We start from the raw sequence: 24,517 nt of genomic DNA on the forward strand, positions 1-24,517 counted from the left end.
CCTCCCTTCATAAACAGGGCCACAGGACAGTATTCCAACATGAAAACAACCCTACACACACCTCCAAAAAGACCAGTGCCTTGCTGAATAAACTGAGGGTAAAGGTACTTAACTGGCCAAACATGTCTTCAGACTTAAACCCTTTTCAGCATCTCTGGGGCATCCACAAATGGAAGTTGGAGGAGCGCAAGGTCTCTAACATCCACCAGCTCCATGATGTCATCATTGAGGAGTGAAAGAGCATTGTAATGGCAACCTGTGAAGCTCTGGTGAACTCCATGCCCAACAGAGTTAAGCCAGTGTTGGAAATAATGATTGCCATACAAAATATTGACACTTTGGGCACAGTTTGAACATTTCCACTTAAAGGTGTACTCATTTATGTTGCCAGCGATTTAGACATTAAGGGTTGTATGTTCAAGTGACAAATAAAGTATGCTGAAAAGCATGAAACCATGGTCGGGTCTGTCGTACAGTGATGAATTAGAATGGATGAGATGGATGGTAACGTTTTCAGACAATTTAATTGAAATTTTTGCTGTATAAGATGTATATATGTGTTTAAATGCTTTATTATTGCTCACTCACAACTTACATAACTTCAAATGGAGCTTTATATTCATACACAGGGAATTGCTGGTTGGGCTCCCATGAACCCCAGCTGGATGGGCTCTCCAGAGCCTCCGGCCAACGTGGAAGGTGCAGTCTCTGCAGAGTGTGCTCACTCTGAATAAACTGGCTTGGGTGCATAACAGTCCATAGGGGAGGCCTCAGTCTTTGCAGGTGCCAAGAAGAGGCCTAAGTTACAGTTTGTGACATTTGTATTTACAGACAGCTTAGAACCCAGCTGTGAAACACATGGCTTGGACTGTTCATGAATAGTGAACAGTATCGACCAGGTCCAAAAACAGACAGATAAACTGTGCTCACCTTACAGTAAGCACAGTTTGAAGAACACATTGCTGAAAAGCTGGTTCATGAACAAGGTACATGGATCTTTCCAATAACAGGCCTGAAACTAAATACTGCAGCCAGCTTTAGGTTTAGAAACATTAAACATTTTCTTATAACTCCCATTAGCAGAAATGAATGTTATTTTCAGTTGTCCCAGAGAATCCTTAATTATGGCAGATTTGGCCATGCTACATGCAGTCCTATTCCCATTGTTAAACACCTCTAAACACATAGCTACAGTTCTTTCAGGCACAGGGGTTATAATCACTGGACTTAAGTCTTTAGAAACAGAGTCAGTAGAACAATAATAGTCTCTTTTACTAGGCAAATTGGAAACAAAAGCCTCCTAATTCAGCTCTGCTGGATTGGCGGTACATGGAACTGATATGGAACCTATAGTCAGTACTATTTTAGTCTCAGCTCTCTCGGTTCTCAAGAGAGCTGGTGGCAAGAAGCCGCCATTACTCATCCCCGCTGTTTGATCCGGCAGCGTGGTGCAGAGGAAGCCGCTGGGTAGCCGACTCCTCATTCCCAGCTCACATTCTGGCCAGAAACATGGCCGGGCAAACCTGCTGCTGCGGCTGGGTGATGACTGGAAACCTGGAAGGCAGTAACGGGGAGGAGCCTCAGGGTGCTGACCTTAATCGCTGGGATGCCAGAAATACAAAACGAAACCGAACTGGAATACAGAAACCTAAACCAAACACACAGAGAAACACATAGCCATGAGGGAGATGGCAACACAGGACAGAGTGAGACGCAGACATGAATGAGCACGAGGGAAAACGAGCGAACAAACCACGGGAGGGAACACAACTGAACATGATCTAACTAACCAGACAGACAGCTGTCACAATAAAACAGGAAACACTGAGACGTAGACTGACACGAGCTTGACAACAGGACATGGAACAAACATGAAAACTTAGAACAGACTGGGGAGACGAGATGGGAAAAAAGGAGAGAAACTCTGGAACAGGTAAGGGAGACAAAACAGAGACACCTCTAAGACTGCAAGGGCAACAGAGAGGTAGAGAAAACACAAGACAGAGGTCGAGCGAGCGAGAGAGGGCGAGGGAGAGCTGATGGGCTGGGGAAACATGGGTAAACATGCCAGACAGGGGAGACATGGAATGAACACAAGGAGGGGGAACTTGACAACAGGAAAGGAAAACAAGACACAAGGACACACATAAACAAAAAACACACAGAAGACAAAGACACAAGGGCAACCTAAATAGACAAGAAACTAAAACATAGAATAAACTCAAAATGACTAAATAAACCTGAATAAAGACCAACCAACCAGAATACAAAATTGACACCAAAACAAAAGAACTCAAAAACACTTTGTCAAATGACCCAGGATCATGACAGTTACACATTTTAACACATTTTTCAGGTCAACATTCTTGAATCAGCAACGTTCATATGTGCATCCACCTTCAGCCAACTGGAGTATGTGTTAATGTCTTAGACAAACCCACTCTTTGTTTTCCCTTCTTTTACATCTACACTATCTACGCCTCCTGCTTTCATCTCCCTCTCACATGCACACCAAAGGTTATAAAGATAATCGCTTTCTGTAAACGCTTCAAACAGAGCCGACTCAAACAACACTGCTGTTGTCTGTCTCAGCTAAAATGTCTCAAGATTATTCTTATTTTGGATTCTCTTACATAAACAGAAATGCAGAAAATGATGCAAAAAACACCACGGCTCTTAATAATGCTGCAGATATCTCTGTTATTGTGGTGTACTTCCTGGTCGTCTTGGCAGTTGGAGTTTGGGTAAGTTTTGCAATCACTTTTAAAACCAATTTCTCTGCAATTCCTCAATAATTTTATAAACTGTTTCCAGCTAAGAAGATTTAGTATAGTTTGTATGTTAATGTGTCCTAATGTGTCTTACACCCCTGATTCTAAAAAAGTCAGGACACTGTGTAAAACGTAAATGAAAGCTAAATGCAATGATTTGAAAATCTCATAAATTCATATTTTATTTCTAGTGGAAATTTCAAATTAACCTAAAAAAACATGTACCATTAAAAAAAATCCTAATTATGAATTGGATGGAGGAATTTTGTCCCATTTTTGTCTAATAATATAGGATTCTAGCTGCTCAACACTCTTGGGTGTTCCTCATATTTTTTGCCTAAATGGTTGGAGTTGGTGAAAGGTCTGGATTAATGCCAGGGCAGATCAGTCTTTTCTACTATGAAGATATCCTGTTGTGATAGATGCAATGAGCATTGTCTTGCTGGATAATACAATGCTCTCACTGAAAAAGATGTCGTCTGGATGGGAGCATATGTTGCTCTAGAATCTGCACATACAACACCTTGCAGCATTAAAGGTTCCTTTACAGATGTGCAAGCTGCAATGGCATAGGAAGCAAGTCACCCTCATACCGTCGAGTGACTGAATGCTGTTAACAAGCCATGTTTTTCTTCTCCTCTTTAGTCTGGATGTCTTTGTTCCTTCAATGTAGTCTGTTACAGTTTTGCACATATTTAAGGATTTTCTAAAAACGTGCCTTTGTCCTGTTACAGTCTATGGTCCACACTAACAGATCCACTGTAGGTGGCTTCTTCCTTGCAGGGAGGAGTATGGTATGGTGGCCGGTGAGTATCTTTATATTTAGAATTAGATCCTTTACAGTATTCTTCCTGCATTTAGAGCCATTAACAATTTTTTATTGCTGTGTTCAAATGGAAAACAATGTGATGTAAGCTATCATAAAATAAGCATTTTATGGTACAGTGGTGGTTATCATAGTCACGTCATAGCAAGAGTGTCCCCCAGGTTCAAATCCTAGCTGTGCCATTCTGTGTGAGTTTGCATGTTCTCCCTCTGCCTCCAGGTATCCAGCTTCCACCTGTAGTCTAAAGACATGCATTTAAGGTTAGCTGATCATTCTACATGGACCATGGATGTGAGATAGATAATGTGCTGTATGAATGCGTGGTCAAATTATGACTACACATAAAGCATGTTGAATGCACAGGGTTTTCCCAGGTGCCTGGTTTCATCTTATAATCCTAAAAAATGCATGTTAGGTTAATTAGTGATTGTGTTCTTATAGCTGGAATGTGTTATTAAGATTTTGTTTTGTATGATTTGGCACCCTCTTGGGGCCACAGTTGGCACTTGGGAAGCTTGTTATGCCCAGCTAGTAGTGGTGGGAAGTTCATTTTCAGACCTTTTCAGAGTCCTGCTCTTGTGGCTTGTCTCCCAAAGAAGAGCTGGCTCTTTTGGCTCCCAAATGGCTCTTCATTTATTATCATCTGTAGCCTCACATTTTAGCCTTATTTGGCAAATATGAATGCTTTGTGTGTTGACAAACCCTTTTGCATTGAGTGTTTTTATGAGAAACCTTGTAATTGCATAATTTTGTGCATTTGTTCACACAAAAACAAAACGCTGCAAACAAATCCACAGAACAGAAACAGAGCCAAGGTAGCTGTTCAGTAGCCAAACAGTTTGTCCTCAGTGCAGGTTGACATTCAGAAAAATCAAATGCCTCAGCTTGGATGGGCTGATGCGGTTTCTCCACTTAGTTAGTGTCTGCTTCTTTAAACTGCAGCCAGATGCTGCTTTGTTTATGGGTGTCAGTCATATTCACCGCTGTATATCATCTCACTGACTGACTGAGGGGTAGTGATGTGTGGAGCGGTCCTGAACTATCAATGCTTCCATTACCAGCGTTTCATGTTGCAGGATCAATTCCCATATGAAAATATCAATAACTAATTTGATTACACTTTTCTAATTTTAAATTTTTTACATTTTTAATTTAAATATGACTTACAGACAAAAGTAAACTCCACAATTAGCGGGACATTTGGCAATACCCTTTGGATAGGAACTACAATCGCCTTCCGCCTCTCATTCAAGTGCGTGCTAAGGCTCCACAAGAATGTGAGTCAGTGAGATACCCAAGGCACAAAACAGACCACAAAACACTCAGTCTTGACTTTGTTCACAGATTATACCTGCGTTTATGTTCAGCATATAAATTATGCTGTGTGCAATGTGTGTGGGAAGACAGTTAAATACTGTAGCAATGCAAAAAACCTTGTTAAAAAAAAGTGGGGTGCTGGCTCTCACTTGATGGTTTGATACAAGTGCCCAGTAGAGGTGAAACCTTTGGCCATGAAGACTGTTTTGAAGCCTGAGGAAGAGTGCTGGTATCTTCCATTGTTTGGAGTATACCATCTGCAAAAGCCTGGACAAGTAAGGGTTGTTTTTGACTCAAGTGCCAAACATGAGGGGGAGTCATTGAATGATGTCCTTTTGGTCCAGACTTGAACAACACTTTGGTTGGTGTGCTACTGCAGTTTCTAAAAGAGCCCATAGCAATAACTGCAGATGTGAAACAGATGTTCTACTGCTTTACTGTAAGGGACGATCACCGAAATTACTTACACTTTCTCTGGTACTGTGACAATGACCTTGCAAAAGATGTGACAGAGTTCTGCATGACAGTGCATGTGCTTGGCAATAGCCCCTCGCCAACTGTGGCGATGGATGGGCTACAAAAAGTCTAGTTTTGAACAGAGATTAAGACTAGTAAAGTCCCATATAAATATGATTTATGAGGTTATATGAGATTAACAAATCATCATCATTACTTCTGAGTAATCAAATGTGTAAATCATTTACAATTTATACAATATACTGAGATGTGGGCTAGCATAAAAAGCATAACCAAGTTGATTCTTGAATGAATTCTTAAGTCTCCTTAATTTACAAATGGACCTACTGACAGATTGAACTGTGCTCTCCACAGATCGGAGCATCGCTGTTTGCCAGCAATATTGGCAGTGTCCATTTCGTAGGAATGGCTGGTACTGGCGCAGCTTCAGGAATAGCCATTGGTGGATTTGAATGGAATGTGAGTAACTGTTCCTGAGCCACTGATTCATTATCAGTTTTTATTTAAAATAATTTCCTCGCCTCTGATACTGAATAAGTTCATGTCAGCTCATAGTTTATTGATTTTTATGAGCGCTCCATTGTGCAGAGGAAAAAAGGATGAAAGGAAACAGGGTTCCTGATTATTGCATATTTCTTGTGTGTTTCAGTCTGTTTTTGCGATTGTTATCCTGGGATGGATCTTTGTGCCCATCTACATTAGAGCTGGGGTAAACAAAAGCCCTCATATATATATTTATTTACCCTTTATAAATAAGCAATGATTAATGAGTAAAATCTCATGTTTTGTGGATGTATTTAGATCATCACCATGCCTGAGTACTTGAAGAAGAGGTTCGGAGGACAGCGCATTTGCATTTATCTCTCTCTTCTCTCCCTTGTCTTGTATGTCTTCACCAAAATCTCAGTAAGTTCCTGAAAGAAAAGCAGAGAATATTTCTATTGTGCCTGTTTTGGATGATCCTAAATGAAATCCTACTTTTTTTTCTCCCCATTCAGGCAGACATTTTGTCTGGTGCAATTTTTATCCAACAGGCACTTGGGTTGAATATCTATCTCGCTGTTATTGCACTTCTGGCGATTACGGCACTGTACACTGTCACAGGTTTGTACACGGGGAAAAAATCATTTCCTATTTTACTGAACTTACAAACAGACATTTTCCTCATAAACTACCCAAGAAGCAATATCTACAGTTATATTATGACTGGGGTAAAGACTTCTCAAAGCCGTACGTGGAGATGTAGACACACGCCACACACACACACACACACACACACACGCACACGCGCACACACACACACACACACACAATCGCTCTCTTTCTTCAATGTTGATTTATCTTTGCTGAGTTGCTGTGGTTGATTGCCATGAACTAGGATAAGCCTGAATTGGCCTTCTGTTGCTGTTTTGTAACAACACATCCACAATTACAAGTTTTAAAGAATGAGTAGTTACATACAGTGGCCCCTACAGACAAAGCACATGCAAACCCCAAAACACAACGGAAGTGCTCCAGAACGCTAGGGGCAGTGTTGAGCTCGATTTGCAAAATAAACGGCAAGTTTGTCTGTATGGGACGGTCTAGTTTCCGTCGCGCTTCCCAGGTTGCCTAGCAACCATGATACTAACCGCTGGAAACGTGTCATACAGCTTTGTTTGACAGAAATGAAGGAGAACATATTTTGTTCATTTGTTTGTTTGTTTCTACAAGAGCTTTGTGTGATTTGATAAGTATCTGAGGCTGAGACCACAGGACAGTAAAACATGATTTTTGGGCTTCATTTCTGTACTGAACAGTCATTTAAGATTAGTTAGTAAATAAGAATTAGCTGATGTTGTTCATGAGACTAAAGTCATATCACTTTGGTAATGTAAATATAATATGGCCAATATTATAGTTATTATATTAATCATTATTAGCTATTACAGCAGTGAACATGAACTCTGTGTCAAATACTGAGCTTCAGTACAGATTCAAGTTGCAGTTATTTATATGTCTTATCACCTTAAATCTTCACTCAAAGACAAGTATCTTTGACAGTGCATATATAGGTGTATCATATATAAGAGACAAATGTTGTTCCTTCAGTATGTTGGCATTACTAAATTTGGCTCATTGCTTACATATATTTATAAAAAGAAAATGTACAAGCTGTGATAACTGTTTCTGATAAAATGAAGAGTAGACTGATATATGAAATATTCCTTTATTGGGTGAGAAAATCAGACCATGTCATAACTGCTTTCAGTCATACAGAATAGATATCAGAGCCTTAAACAGGCTGGCTTCTGCTAAATGGGTCAAACTGGGCAGAAAGTCTACAAACACGTAACATCCTTATAGAATATGATGTAACACTATAGATCAACTTACCTCAGAATATATAAAGCATATAAACAATTACAGCAATATGATGCAACAAACACAGCAGTGCTACTGATCCAAAATACTAAAAGCTTCATAGAACTGGAACAAACATTTATTTTTAGGTCCATTCTGCTGCTGATACATACTTTAGGTTTCTGAACATTAAACTTGTTGCTGCCTTTCATAGTGTGTAACTTGAAGGCCCTGAGTACTTTCTCCCACACTGAAAACACTGGAATGATAAAATTATTTGAACATTACCTAATAAGACTGATTCAGGACAGACAATTAGTGATTCTAAACTTTTCTAGCAGTTCTTCACAAACAGGGAACAGTCTGTCTATTCTCTCCATCTGTCAGCTGCTGCTGGCTCTTCCTCCTCATCTTCCTCACACACTGCTGAGTTTGTCCTGGTGGATCATCAGGGGTGCAAAGCCTCACAGATGACGTGCAGCAGTGGGTCTCTCAGTCTGTCCTCACTCTGGACACTTGCAGTTGTCACACATGGAAATCAAATGTGTGATAAGCTGCAGGATTCAAACACAAGTGTGACTTATCAGAGGTGTGGACTCGAGTCACATGACTTGGACTCGAGTCAGACTCGAGTCATTAATTTTATGACTTTAGACTTGACTTGAAAAAATGTTCTAAGACTTGTGACTTGACTTGGACTTTTACACCAATGACCTGGGACTTGAATTGGACTTGAACCCGTTTACTTGAAAAGACTTGATATTTTACCCCAAATATAAAATTTAACACGCATATTATATAGAGATTGAAAATGTGACGTCATTCACGGGTAGAACCGCAAAGGATTCTGGGAACTCGTGGCAAGAGGTACTAGCGCACGCAGGCTTTCAATTGAAATCAGTCACACAGCGATAAAAAGAAACACAAAAATGTCAAGAAGCCGTTGTATTATTAACTGCAATAGCCGGTCGCATGACAGCCACGGGAAGCCGACGGGTAAAGAGATCGGTTGTTATCGGATTACCTCGTTGAAGAGAAATTGTTCGAGCCATGTTTCCGAAGTAACAAAGAGGCGACGGGTGGCCTGGATTGCAGCCATTCAAAGACCAAATATAACGTCCCAGAACACTCCAGCTCACAGGTTAGTCTGCTCCAAGCATTTACACGAAGGTCAGTGTTTTTTAGTAGTTAATACGTCATTTTCTTAACATAATTGGTGATATAGGTTACAAGCAAGTCTGGCGCTGAACAGAAATTGTCGCGCTATGCTCCTTTATTTATTGTGCATAAATAGTGAATTGTCCTGACACAATATTGCGTTTCTCCTCTGTTATTATGGTACATTGACAAAAACATATACTTTTATTCACAGGATAAAACAGGTTTTTTGTATCACTAATTACCCAGTACGATTACAGCATACAGTATTATTGTCACTGCTACATTTCTGTGATGCTACCAGAAATTATTTCCACTGCTAATTAATTACCGTTGAGCTCAAAGGTCCTATTAATAAACGGTTAATGAATGTGTATTTATGAAGACGATTTGTGAGACTGGTAAACTTATGATACGTACGATGGTCTTTCGTTCTACACGGTACATTTCAAGGTCCTGCACCCATCCGTCGGTAAACTGTACCTGGGCTTGTTGCAGTGACCGGAAGTTACTAAACTTCATGAGTGTATGCACTCACTCCAAGAAGCGTATAATTATAAATATGCATATAACTATGCTAGGATGAGATAGCTGACTTCATCTAACTAGCAAATGTTGTCCAGGCTACGTTGGTGATGCAGTTTTTTTTAATGTGTATGATATTTTTGTCATGCGATTTTAAAGCCGGTCCTACAACCGCATCCAAGAATAACATGCAGCTTATCACAGAACTGTCGGTGAAAATTATTCTTGGAGCTAGGTTTAATTGAGCTGCATTTTAAAGAGGTGCAATTTCACAATTTGTGTATATTTTCTAAGTTCACTATTTTGTTATGTGTTGAGAAAAACACAGATTTAAAAATTACATGGTCTAATATTTACATTTAGCATAACTGCAACATGCTTTTTTCGTTTTTTTTTAAAGACTCGAAAGGACTTGAAATTCAAAATTTCAGACTTGTGACTTTACTTGGACTTTTACACCAGTGACTTGAGACTCGACTCTGACTTGCCTGACATTACTTGAGACTTGACTTGAGACTTGAAGATAAAGACTTGAGACTTACTTGAGACTTGCAAAACAATGACTTGGTCCCACCTCTGTGACTTATAAATGCATAAATACATTACACAATCAGAGAGAAAGAAAAAGAGAGAGAGTGCAGGACAGACAGACAGGTGACAGTCTCAGGTGTATACACTGCTACAAAACAGCACAAAAGAAGAAGGATTTAGTGTTTGTGATATTACGAAACAAGAAGAGTTCCCAGATGGTACAGTGGACACATGTGTGACTGCTGTGATTAAAGCATCTTTCTTTCAGCTTAACGAGTGAACCATCAGCTCATTCAAACACATGTTAAAGTCCGTTTGGCTCGACACCACCGAACAGAGGCAGCAATATAACATAGCTAACATTAACAGTGCAGTGGATCCTGCTTGTGCCGTGATATTCAGGACTGCAAACCGAGCAGCATCACTGACTTTCAGCTTGTTGTGTTTGTGGATATATGACTGACTTTAATTATCCACAAAATCATCACATTCTCTGTAAGATTAAAGTCAATTATTGAACGGCGTATATTTTGAAGTAAAGGCTTTAAAACCAAGTTAGTACAAACATCGCTAATGCCACATAACTTTCCCGACATGTGGCCAACATGTTTTAATGTTCATTATAAAAACATTTGCGCATAAATAAGTGACATAATATTCAGTACTTTGTAATTTGAGCTACTCACCCCTCCCTTCCTGTACTGAATCGTAAGCGAATCACTCAGGACTCGCTCACCCCCTCCCTCTTGTGCTGAATCATAGAGCCAACGAATCACTCACTCACTCACTAACCCCCTCCTTCCTGTGCTGAATCGTAAGCCTAAGCGAATCACTCAGGACTCACTAACCGCCTCCCTCCTGTGCTGAATCGTAAGCGTAAACGAATCACTCAGGACTCGCTCACCCCCTCCCTCCTGTGCTGAATCATAGAGCGAACGAATCACTCACTCAGGCTGTGTCCCAATTCAGGGTCTGCACGCTTGAAGTACGCGCACTACACGTACTACGTACGGTGCGTACTATAAGTACGAGAAGTGCGGAAGTGAGAGGCTTGTGAAATGGGACGGTATACGCTTCGTCGCGCTGTTCAGGTTGCCTAGCAACCATGATACTAACCGCGAGACACGTTACATACAGCATTGTTTGACAGAAATGAAGGAGAAAAAATGTTTTGTTGGTCATTCATTTTTGTCATGACATCACTTTGATTAGTTGAGTATCTGAGGCTGAGACCACAGGACTGTAAACATGATTGTTGGGCTTCATTTCTGTACTGAACAGTCATTTAAGATTAGTTAGTAAATAACAATTAGTTAATGTTGTTCATGAGACTAAAGTCATCTCACTGTGGTAATGTAAATATAATATGGCCAATATTATAGTATTGTCAGATTATTATGATATATATATATAAAAAAAATACCCAGCACGCCCCTGCGGGCGGTTTATCCTTCAAGCTTGGGTCCTCTACCAGAGGCCTGGGAGCTTGAGGGTCCTGCGCAGTATCTTAGCTGTTCCCAGGACTGCGCTCTTCTGGACAGAGATCTCCGATGTTGTTCCCGGGATCTGCTGGAGCCACTCGCCTAGCTTGGGAGTCACCGCACCTAGTGCTCCGATTACCACGGGGACCACCGTTACCTTCACCCTCCACATCCTCTCGAGCTCTTCTCTGAGCCCTTGATATTTCTCCAGCTTCTCGTGTTCCTTCTTCCTGATATTGCTGCCATTCAGAACCGCTACATCGATCACTACGGCCGTCTTCTTCTGTTTGTCTACCACCACTATTTCCGGTTGGTTAGCCACCACCATTTTGTCCGTCTGTATCTGGAAGTCCCACAGGATCTTAGCTCAGTCATTCACCACCACCCTTGGGGGCATCTCCCATTTTGACCTCAGAACTTCCAGGTTATACTCGGCACAGATGTTCCTGTACACTATGCCGGCCACTTGCTTATGGCGTTCCATGTATGCCTTGCCTGCTAGCATCTTGCACCCTGCTGTTATGTGCTGGATTGTCTCTGGGGCATCTTTACACAGCCTGCACCTGGGGTCTTGCCTGGTGTGATAGACCCCAGCCTCTATGGATCTTGTACTCAGAGCTTGTTCTTGTGCTGCCATGATTAGTGCCTCTGTGCTGTCTTTCAGTCCAGCTTTGTCCAGCCACTGGTAGGATTTCTGGATATCAGCCACCTCCTCTATCTGCCGGTGGTACATACCGTGCGGGGGCCTGTCCTTCCATGATGGTTCCTCATCTCCCTCCTCTTTCTTGGGTTTCTGCTGCCTGAGGTATTCACTGAGCACTCGGTCAGTTGGGGCCATCTTCCCAATGTATTCTTGGATGTTCGTTGTCTCATCCTGGACTGTGGTGCTGACACTCACCAGTCCCCGGCCCCCTTCCTTCCGCTTAGCGTACAGCCTCAGGGTGCTGGACTTGGGGTGAAACCCTCCATGCATGGTAAGGAGCTTTCTTGTCTTTATGTCAGTGGCTTCTATCTCCTCCTTTGGCCAGCCTATTACCCCAGCAGGGTACCTGATCACGGTACCCTGCTGGTACGTGTTGATGGCCCGGATCTTGTTCTTACCAGTCAGCTGACTCCTCAGGACTTGCCTGACCCACTGCAGGTACTTGGTGGTTGCAGCTTTTCTAGCGGCCTCTTCATGGTTCCCATTTGCCTGCGGGATCCCCAGGTACTTGTAACTGTCCTCTATGTCTGCAATGTTGCCTTCTGGTAGTTCAATCCCCTCAGTTCTGACTACCTTCCCTCTCTTTGTTACCATCCGACTACACTTCTCCAGTCCGAACGACATTCCAATGTCATTGCTGTATAGCCTGGTAGTGTGGATCAGTGAATCGATGTCTCGTTCACTCTTGGCATACAGCTTGATGTCATCCATGTACAGGAGGTGGCTGACAACTGCTCCGTTCCGTATCAGAATCAGAAAGGGTTTTATTGCCAAATGTTGAGCAGGTAGTCGGTATCCGTAGCCAGTCTTGTTAATGATCTCACTGAGGGGGTTCAGGCCTATGCAGAACAGCAGTTGGGACAGAGCATCTCCTTGGTAGATCCCGCACTTGATGGTGACTTGTGCTATGGGCTTGGAGTTGGCCTCTAGTGTTGTACGCCATATCCCCATTGAGTTCCTGATGAAGGCTCTTAGGGTCCCATTGATCTTGTACAATTCTAGGCATTCCAGTATCCAGCTGTGGGGCACTGAGTCATAGGCCTTCTTGTAATCAATCCAGGCAGTGCACAGGTTGGTCAGTCTGGTCTTGCAGTCTCGGCTGACTGTTCTTTCTACCAGTAGCTAGTGTTTTGCGCCTCTGGTATTCTTGCCAATTCCTTTCTGTGTCCCGCTCATGTATTGACCCATGTGCCTGTTCATCTTAGCCGATATGATGCCTGACAGGAGCTTCCATGTAGTACTGAGGCAGGTTATTGGTCGGTAGTTGGAGGGGACCGGTCCCTTCTTGGGGTCCTTGGGGATCAGGACCGTCCGACCTTTGGTTAGCCATTCTGGGTGTCTCTCGTTAACTAGCAGCTGGTTCATTTGTGCTGCCAGACGCTCGTGGAGTGCAGTCAGCTTCTTTAGCCAGTAGGCATGAACCATGTCGGGCCCTAGTGCTGTCCAACTCTTCATACTGGAGACCCTTTCTTGGATATCTGCCACTGGTTACTGGACCCTGTTCAGGGAGGTCGCTGTGGTCTGCCCTCAGATCCACTAGCCACTGAGCATTGCCGTTATGGGTTGCGTCCTTCTCCCATATGCTCTTCCAGTATTGCTCCGTCTCCAGCCTTGGTGGTGCTGTTCTCTTATTGTTCCCTTGCCACTGAGAGTACACCTTTGCTGGTTCTGTGGAGAACAGCTGGTTTATTCTCCTGCCTTCTATCTCTCTGGTGTACCTCCTCAAGTGGCTGGCCAAGGCTGTGAGTCTTTGCTTGGCAGTTTCCAAGGCCTCAGGTATGGACAGCTTGCTGTATTTCTTATTTCTTAGGCCGATTACGTCACAGCGGCACGCCGAAGGCTGTCCCAATTCAAAGGCTGCTCGAAATGCGGCCCTGAAATGCGTCCTTCATTTCCCTGAATTTTAAGGCTGTGGCAGTGTAGACTTCGTGGCCCAACATATCCCAGAATGCATAGCGCAGCGGTGGGTGTGGATAATTTTGCCGAAAAAAAACGGCGGATGAGGGGCGGCCGAAGAGTAAACTTTAAGCAAGTACTGAATATTATGTCACTTATTTATGTGCAAATGTTTAATAACGAAGAACATTAAAACATTACTGTTGGCCACATGTCGGCAAAGTTATGTGACATTAGTGACGTTTGTACTAGCTTGGTTTTAAAGCCTTTACTTTAAAATATACGGCGTTCAATAGCTGAGCTTAATCTTACAGAGAATGATCAAAGCTCATGTAGAAACAAACAAACAAATGAACAAAAGATTTTCTCCTTCATTTCTGTCAAACAAAGCTGTATGACACGTTTCCAGCTGTTAGTATCATGGTTGCTAGGCAACCTGGGCAGCGCAACTGAGGCTAGACCGTCCCATTTCACAAGCCTCGCACTTCCGGCCTTAGCGGTCTTTGAGTATGCGGCCCTTGAGGATCGTTGAGGCTGCGTACTTTAAGGCTGCAGACCCTGAATTGGGATACAGCCATTGGTACGTCCTGGCTTGTGTAGTTACTAGGTAACAATAGCTCAACACTGCCCCTAGCGTCCTGGAGCACTTCCGTTGTGTTTTGGAATTTGCATGTGTTTTGGGGTTTGCATGTGTTTTGGAGTTTGCATGTGTTTTGGAGTTTGCAAGTGTTTTGGAGTTTGCAAGTGTTTTGGAGTTTGCATGTGTTTTGGAGTTTGCAAGTGTTTTGGAGTTTGCATGTGTTTTGGAGTTTGCAAGTGTTTTGGAGTTTGCAAGTGTTTTGGAGTTTGTACGTGCTTTGTCTCTAGGGGCCACCATAGTTACATAATGACATGATGAGTTTATTGAAGAGGACTTTTTTATGTATATTAGTGCTGATAAAATCTCAAGTGATTAAGTGAAGATTTTCACAGACTGATAACATCATATATTTTATCCAAGGTGGACTGGCAGCAGTGATCTACACGGACACTTTACAGACCTTTATCATGCTTATTGGATCATTCATTCTGATGGGCTTTGGTAATATGAAAAATTTTACATACAAATTATTTGTTGGAAAGTTACAAAAATAAATAATAATGTTGATCTAACTTGCACATGATTTTCCTCAGCTTTTAATGAAGTAAAGGGATATGAAAACTTTGAGAAACTCTACATGTAAGCTGTCCCCTCAATCACGGGTAACATCAGTGCAAACTGCTATGAGCCCCAGCCAGACTCCTTCCATCTCTTCAGGGATCCACTTACAGCAGACATCCCATGGCCTGGTCTCGTGTTTGGACTCACTATTCAGGCTATCTGGTACTTTTGTACTGATCAGGTGAGTTAAGCAAATAAGCATTGGGCAGCTCAACTGCAGTTTTCAGCAACCAGTCTGTAGTCAAAAACCGAGACAAATTCAACTGATTGCCTCGGTGTGTTCATATATTCATGCTAGACTGAATTTAAATAAGGAGAGAACAATTGGAAGAAATTCAGTTAAGTTATGTAACCTAGAGGTGGTGAAGAAAATGCAGATGGAGTCTTGGATCCAGCTATGAGTAAACAGGGTGAAGCAGAGATGAGGAGGACCTGGGCTGCATGAATAGGAATCATAAAGGCAGAATGACAGACAAGCACTGAGATTTAAAGTATGCAGAGAGGAGAGTAGCAAGGAGAGGGCAGGGGAAAATGATTGGACTAGAACAAGGATGTCAGGACTCAGTCTGATGTGGGAAGTGGATGTAAAGAATAGACCGAATGCCCGGGAAAGCAGGTAGATGAGTGATTATAGATCTTCCTCATTAATCTTACGTGTAAAGTCATTTCAATAACAAAAGATTATTTGAAAGAACTGAACATAATTTACAAAGATACAGAATTCAATTAAGTTATTTGGCAATTAGGCTATTGATCAATGGTCTTTAATCAATGGTCTTTGATCAATGGTCATAACAATTTGCATATTAATGATCAAGAAACTAACCTCACAGCCCATTGTTCATTCAGTGGGCTAGTTTCTGTCATTGTGCCAATGTACTGTGTATAAGGTTGGGCTCTAGTGTGGTGGCAAAATAAAAACCTAGAAACTTGGCTTGATACAAAGTACACTACAAGGCCGAGAATCCTGCGTGGCAGCCTGAAGAACATAACAGAACATTTCATAAGCAGTGACTGGTGTTGTGGTGCTTGCGGTGCGCACTAGAGTGAGAGAGAGAGAAAAGGTGTTGGTGGGTGCATAGTTTGGGCCAGAGGTTATAGTGACTACTGAAATGGAGTGTCGGAGTGGCTTACTTGGGCAGAAAGACGTTTAGGCTCAGAGGGGGAGGCAGAGGTCCGAGTGGCTGGCAGAGGAATGACCTGAGCTTTCTAGGCCCCTGTGTGGGATGGTGATAGCAGCAGAGCAGGCAGGTAGTGCGGTTGGTGGTACTCCCTGGAGTGTGGCTGAGAATCCTGAGAGGTTTTGTGTCCAGAATCCATAAAGGTGAACCTTAGTGTTGGTGTCGTGGTGTAGCAGGCTGGTAGAGCTAGGAGAGAAGATGACTAGGCAAGCATACAAGGACAGTGAAGCTGGCGATTAATACCCTCCATTAATTGGAAGAGGCAGGGAACCACACAGGTCACACCCAGCTGCTCGCACCCTCAAGCCCTTCCCCTCCAAGTCTTGAACAATTTTGTCTCATTGGTTACCTGCTAATTGCAGAGTAGGCATTTCCTTCTTAAAGTCAGGACATCAACAATTTCCATACCAGTCTTTTTATCACAATAAATCCACATCAAACAGATTAAAATGGATCCTCCCTCCAGTGTCTTTTGATTATTTTAAAAGCAACCTTCCAGGCTAAAACTATTTCCTTTAAAATGTTAACTTCTCTCACTGGAGTCTCCAATTTCAACTGGCTTCCCTGCTGCAACTGTGTCCTACAGATGTCGAGTGGAAAGCCAGTCTTGAATTTGCTATTAATGTTCATGAATGAATGAATCTAATAGAAAACTATAAGGCCAGGATCCCAGTGAACATTTTGATAGGAGGAAATATGCAGTAGGTCTCAAGCCAACTGAAGACCAGCATTCTTACTCAGATGCCATCAGTGAAAGAAACCATAGCATCAAGCGATCACCTCCACTGATGCTCTTCCGTGTTAGGAGCCCTTGAGTTTTAAAGGTGATCTGAGGACTTAAAATCACTTGAGAGTGAAATGGATCTCTTTTCACTTGCAGTGTAGATAATGCATCCAGTGATGTTCAGCTTCAACCCATTGAACTGCATTCTGATTCAGTCACAGGTTTCACCTCATAAGTTGACCAGGTGCAAGTTCCCAGCAGAAACATGCTCACTGTATGATTCAGGGTGAAAGGTCTTGTACCTGGGGAGCAGGTGTGAGCCTTCAGCCTAGAGAGAAAGATAAGCATTTCTCCTAAACTGATGAGCCAGTGCGTTGGACTCTGCAATGTGTATGACAGACTGTCAGATGTGGTTTACATGGTGTGGCTGGTCGAATAGAAAAGGGTGGTTGTGCTCCATCGTGACTGTCATGCACTCAGGGCTCCAGCACTAACCCTAGACTCTCAACCCAACTTGAGAGACCACTGAGAAATCTTCTAATCTGACTTAACGACAGTGTCACCTCCCCCAACATCTCAAAGATTTTGACACAGACATGTGGGTTGTTGGGGACAGCTAACCACCTAGGTGAGGGCTGTGTGGAGTGTGGGAGTGTCTAAATGTAATTTCCCATCATGCCTCTGAAACACTGTGTTTCATATTGAATTTAAGAAATTTATGTTTACTGTTATGTAACCTGCTGGAAGTACAGTGTTAGTATGCTTTTTAAATGCAGAATAAAAGAGCACAGCCTTTGGAGTTGTAGGGTTTACAGCAGTATTTGAAGATTCAGTGCCTCCTTGTGAGTTTCTTGCTGTCTGATTTCTCAGCTTGTTGCAATACTTCACATTGAATCTGGCTCTATGAGTAAATGTATTTTGTTGCTTACCACCACTGAATTGTACTACAATTGTTTCCTAATTGTAGGTGATTGTGCAGCACTGCCTCTCTGCCAAGAGTCTCTCTCACGTGAAAGGAGGTTGTATCCTATGTGGATACCTGAAGATACTGCCCATGTTCCTCATGGTTTTCCCCGGGATGATTAGCAGGATCCTGTACACAGGTGAGTGTGGTGTGTGGTTTTAAGAGTCTGTTGTATGTAACTTATGTAGCAAGCTTACTGGTATATTTAAAGTTGTGATAAAATGAAATACTGTGGATTTCTGCCTTTAATCTAGATGTGGTAGCATGTGTGGATCCAGATGAATGTGAAAAACACTGTGGGACCAGGGTGGGCTGCAGCAACATTGCTTATCCGAAACTGGTCGTGGAACTCATGCCTAAAGGTTGGTGACCTTTGTCTTATTAACTTTTAATAATTGCAGATTTTTTTATATTTCTACTTTTTAATCTGTTACTCTATTTCAGGCTTGCGAGGTCTTATGCTGTCTGTGATGCTGGCCTCTTTGATGAGCTCCCTTACCTCTATCTTCAACAGTGCCAGTACTCTCTTCACCATGGACATCTACACTAGAATCCGTCGCTCTGCTAGTGAGAAGGAACTCATGATTGCTGGCAGGTAAAACACATTTTTGCCATTGATTGCAATGAGAAAAATAATTGCATTGCATGACTGATTGCATTTTTTGTACAGAGTTTTTATCTTGGCCCTGATTGGTGTGAGCATAGCATGGATTCCTATGGTGCAGGGATCCCAAAGTGGTCAACTCTTTGTCTACACTGAATCCATCACCAGTTACCTTGCCCCACCTGTTGCAGCTGTCTTCTTGCTTGCCATTTTTTGCAAACGTGTCAATGAGACTGTGAGTTGCCTCCTTCAGTGTTTGCTTGACTTTTTCATGAAATAAGAAAGAAATCTGTTCTTCACTGTCGTTTTGTGCAGTGAAAGAATCCTTCACATACCTCTGGGATTTAGTCAGGAAAATGTTATCAAGAGCAAAGCTTTTGTCATTTGTCGCTTGGGGAAAAACTGTTTTTATGCCGAGTGTTAGGGATAAATGATTAAACCAATCTGTAAGTCTGTAGAGGAAAAATAAGACAAGTAGTTCATAGCTCGGCTCAGTAGATGGACTGGGAATAAAATAGAGCTGTCAGAGTGCTTCTTGGCAAAAGTAGTTATTTCCACCCACAACCACTGAAAAAGTTCAATTAATAAGTTGTTTAATCATTCCAGACATCCCAGTAGGTCCTGACCAAAAAATAGTATTACACTTTGGCAAAAGTGGTAAATATTCCTTCATGAACTGTCCAACTACTTTTTGTAGACACATTTTTTATATTTTGGATCTGTACATGTACACAGGATGCATGTTAGCTAACAAGAGTTACAAATGCTGGTATGTTAATATACTGTAAGAATCATGATTCCAGCTTCCTGTTCAATATGCATCCAAATGTAGCGCTGATTCAATCTCACTTTTAGCAAGAAGCATTTATCCAAAACTATTTCTTCAAACACAATATTATATATACATATATATGTTGCTATCTATTACTATTTTACTATATTGTATTTATTTACCATTTTTAAAACCTTTAAACTTTTTAAAACTATTTCGATAAAAAGTAATATTTGTCCTTTTTTCTTTCTTTCCACAGGGTGCATTTTATGGCCTCATAATTGGGCTGTGTATGGGCTTGAGCAGGATGATTACAGAGTTTATTTATGGGACAGGTAGCTGTGCTATCCCCAGTAACTGTCCCACTATCATATGTGGAGTTCACTACCTTTACTTTGGGCTCATTCTGTTTGTCATCTCCGGCATCGTCATGCTGGCAGTGTCTCTCATGACCAAACCTATTGACGACAAACATGTAAGTTTTTAATTTAAGACACCAAAATACCAATGCACCTATAAATTGTTGTATAGAGCATGAGATTTCATGGTCATTGATCACACATCAACAGTGTTGGGTAAGTTACTTTAAAATAGTAACTTAGTTACATTACTAGTTACTTCTCTCAAAAGTAACTCAGTTACTTCAAGTTACTCGTTACTTTCAAAGTAACTAGTTACTAGAGAAAGTAACTTTGGTTTTACTCAGAATTCTCTTGTTAATGTGTTTCTTCCATAACGTTGCCAGTCTTCTAGCTTGCTTACTTGCCACAAGTGCACTGTGCCACCTACCAATAGAAAGGAAAAGATAATGTGCATATTTCCACGAGAGAAATCCCACGCCTGGACCATCATTGACTGCTGCCATGATTCTAGCCTACGTCACAGCGTCATGTGCGCTTTTTACATGCAACACAAAAACTGCAGTCGTGGTGCTTTCGATTGTACTCAGAACTCGGAAATTCTGCCTTCTGAATAGGAAGATGTAGGTAACGCCAGACTGCAGATGAGCTGCATACAGGGCTGGACTGGGACAAAAAAATCGTCCCGGGCATTTTGACTAGAGACCTGCCCACCATTATAGGAAAAATCATAAAGCCTTTGAATGAAAACAAACGCTGTTGTGATGTACACTGTTTTGATGGTATATATGCATCAATCTATCAATCGTTTGTTGTAAGATTCAGATAATTATTTTTTAAAAGCTAGACATTTTAAATGAGAATAAGAAAGAAAAGTATTTCTTTGTGCCCCCCTTTCCCTGTTAATGCCCTACCTGGCCCCCTGGCAACACTTTGCTAGATCCGCCCCTGCACAGTTACCAGCTGTCAGCTACCTAAAAAAGGATCCTGGTGTTATTTGTCTCTCAGAAACAGTTCATAACTTCCCTTCAACTCATTCATGTCACCTAAAAGGTAAACCTGTTTCTCCATCACCTGTTCAGCTCTGATGATTCAGTAAGGACATCTCCTGGTTTCATCTTCATGTTTCCCTCTCACCAGATAACCAAACCATATCATGACCAGCAGCTTTTTTTTACAGCTGTGGCTCCAGCAAACATCAGCTGATACTAGAAATTAATATTAAATAAATTCTAACAACAGCTGATCAAGCTTAAACGTGCTGCTGTTGTTTAGCGCGACATCCGCTGGTTTCCTCTTTCGGCACAAAGTGAGCGATAAACAAACAAGAGAGCCGATCAGCTGATCATTGATCAGTTTCATGATTGAAGTAGAAACGGGAGAGGGAGGGGGGAGAATGAGAGAAGAAGAGGCAGCTGTGCAGCAAAGACAGAATAACTCCAGCTTTGTGCCTTTTCCATTGTAGCTGAATTACGGGACAAACTGTTCCTTTTCACCTCAATAAGAAACGTTTAATATTTTCTCTGAATACCAGACAGGACGGTTGGCAACTCTAATAACTTATGAACAAAATAAAGTTCAACATCATTAACTTCATAGCACCACCCAGCTGTATAGAAACTCCGTCATGCTAGCTAGCACGCAGTACGGAAAAAGTCAGAATAACGAAAATAAACTACACCTAAACTTGGTTTATATCTGACCCAGAGAGACTGCAGGTCATAACTTCTTACCTGAAGTTCAGTTCACACTTGGACCGGCGGCCGCCTCGGGTCTCTTTTCCTTCTGCGTCCCCTTTCCTTCATCCACCTGCTGGCCTCCACCACTTGCTAATGTTACTGAATCTGTGGAAGCTCCGCGATGCCACCACACGAAGTAACGAGTAACGACCCTATCTAAATCCCAGTAACGAGTAACGCGTTCCTGATTTTGGCATAATAACTAGTTACCGTGCTCGTTACCACAATAATAACGTAGTTACTGTAAAGCGTTACTTAATAACGCGTTAGTCCCAACACTGCACATCAATGACATAGAGGTATTATGTCTGTAGCCTAGCGCAGCCTTGAAACTTTCTTCTCTTTGTTGCTCCTGTCATGATGATGAGGAACATACTGCTCTCCTATGAAGTCTGACAGACATCCACCATCACATGAACTCCATTATTTATTTGTTTGTTTTTTTGTCTTGGTATCCCAGAGCAGCAACTTCCAGTCGCCTTTGTTAATCTAGGTTCTGATTGGAAAACAGATATTTGTGACATATTTGTAAGATAGCCAATGCTCAGTTTATGTGATTGACACTGAAGATATTTACACAGAGGAGCACATTGATAATATTCATCAGCTAACAGTAAAGATTTCGGATGAACCAAACTAGCCAGATGTGGTCAAGTGCTGATCCAGATCTTTGGTGACCTACCAAGCCCTGATGATGCTGCTGTTTGCTTGTCTGTTACAACCATTCAAGCCGTGGCTCAGGAAGACATCGGTAATGAGTTGGTTCAGAGATACTTAAAAGAACTAGGTGCGAGGTAGTGGTGAAGCAAGTTTATTGAGTGTTATTCAGAGTAAGGTCCAAAAAGCTCAACATAACCCCAACACTCACAATGACACCCAACTAAGAATAGTGGCACATCCCCCCAACACTGTAACTATTGATCAATTGATCATGGTGAACCTACCTACAGTGCACCTTCCAGTGCTGTGGTGGAACTTGATAGTATTGATCTCACTCTACTAAACCCAACTCAGATCTAGAAGCTCTTGGTCAACACAAACCAAATCACGCACCTTTGCTGGCCACACTCCCTCTCCCACTGGTGAGGTAGACTATGAAGCATGACAGACTCAAGTAGATCTCCTTCTTCGTGATTACCTTTATAATGATGAACAAAAGATGAGTAAATACTTTGAAGGTTGCTCAGTCCAGTTGCAGAAGTTGTTAAGCTTCTTGGTATGAACTCCCTACCCACTGCTTATATTAATCAGCTTCAATTAATATAAGCAATTTAGTGTTGTAGAGAAGTGTTGTTTGCAGCATTTCTCAGATCCAATCAGAATAGTGAGGAAAAACTGTCAGCATTCTTGAAAATACCCCATCATTGCAAACAAGGAGGGGCTCATAGCTGATCCCCGACTTAATCCCACCCCATCTTGCATCCATCTGTTACTTCTACCGCACGCGACACTGTAGTTTCACTGCTCTCTTACATATTAATCTTACATACTTCTCTGCCACTCATGACTTCTTCACGCGATACAACAGTTCCTCTCTTGATACCCTACCATATACTTTCTCCACATCTACAACACCTCCCGACCTCTCATGATCCTGTCTGACACTCTCTTCACTTCTACAACAGTATACACATACTCTTAGTTTGAATCCATCTCCAGTGCTCTTGGCCTTGCTTCTATTCCATCTACTCTTTTGCACACAATACATCTATCTTCTTCATTATATCCTCCAGCTCTCTCCCTTTACCAGCCATAGTTGTAACCAGCCTACATTTAATGTTGCCTCTACACTCCTGCTTTTTTCTTCTATCTTGCTGCCTCCTAACACACCTTCCCTCTATCCTCATCCTCCAGCTTCCACCAGACTGATCTAGTATGGAGATTTAACTTGCTTTAACCTTCATATCTGCTGAGTCTCCTTGTTAAACTGTGTTTAATCAGTTATTAAGAAGTAAAATAAAATGATAAATTTTCTGATAATATTTTTCACCACATTTTGTGTCGTTTGACTAGTTGTATCGACTGTGCTGGAGCCTGAGGAACTGTACAGAGGAGAGGGTCGATCTTGAGATGGATGATTGGACTGATAACCAAGATTCCAACAGTGTGGACTCAGACGGTAATGAGCTGACATACGCAGCAGAGTAAAATATAGCACAGTAAATATGCATCCATACATATAAACAAATACATGCAGACTTTCGTTTGTCTTGTTTCTTCTTTTGCAGATGATGAGCCTGGCTTCTTGAAGAAAGCGGTGATGTGCTTCTGCGGCCTGGAAACCAAGAAAGCCCCCAAGCTGACTAAAGAAGAGGAGGAAGCGCTGCAAAGGAAGCTGACAGACACCTCAGAGGTGCCTCTGTGGAGGAACGTAGTCAATGTCAACGCCGTCATCCTTCTGTGTGTGGCTGTGTTCTGTCATGCCTATTTTGGCTAAGAGAGCTTTTTTCAACTGCTCTCTGACTCTCTAATTTATACCTCTCTGACCTGTCTTCCCCATGTGATGTTTTGTGTAATGTATGTATGGTCGAAGGGTAAGATGGCGCCGCCATTGCGTGCCTTATGAAATTTCCCCTTGTGGGACTAATAAAGGTATATCAATCAATTAATTTATACAAATTTAACAGACTGCTCAATAGGCCTCAGCCCTAAAACCCTGTTTAAACCTTATATGTTTAGAGCACTGTGCTTGTCTTTATCGCTTCTTGATATTTAAATGTTTAAGTGAACCAGTAGACAGTACTGTAATAATACAGTGGTATGCAAAAGTTTGGGGACCCTTGATAATTTTCATGATTTTCCTTCATAAATTATTGGTTGTTTGGATCAGCAATTTCATTTAAATATATCATGTAGGAGATGAACACAATGATATTTGAGAAGTTAAATGAAGTTGATTTATGAAGGAAAATCATGAAAATTATCAAGAGTGCCTTGATACCTTG

General features: G+C 41.8%; 1 pseudogene across 1 annotated transcript; it reads left to right on the forward strand.

Annotated features, from left to right (window-relative positions):
* Positions 1 to 2,568: 2,568 nt before the first annotated feature.
* Positions 2,569 to 24,009, forward strand: LOC308392626 (sodium/glucose cotransporter 1-like; annotated as a pseudogene). Its single transcript has 15 exons — positions 2,569 to 2,744; positions 3,506 to 3,577; positions 5,746 to 5,850; positions 6,041 to 6,100; positions 6,193 to 6,297; positions 6,390 to 6,495; positions 15,029 to 15,109; positions 15,202 to 15,410; positions 18,102 to 18,237; positions 18,353 to 18,460; positions 18,543 to 18,693; positions 18,769 to 18,937; positions 19,734 to 19,949; positions 23,586 to 23,691; positions 23,801 to 24,009. The product of its transcript is annotated as a sodium/glucose cotransporter 1-like (transcript).
* Positions 24,010 to 24,517: the final 508 nt, after the last annotated feature.

Source organism: Rhamphochromis sp. 'chilingali' (genome assembly GCF_963969265.1).
Source record: "Rhamphochromis sp. 'chilingali' genome assembly, chromosome: 2".
NCBI lineage: Eukaryota > Metazoa > Chordata > Actinopteri > Cichliformes > Cichlidae > Rhamphochromis > Rhamphochromis sp. 'chilingali'.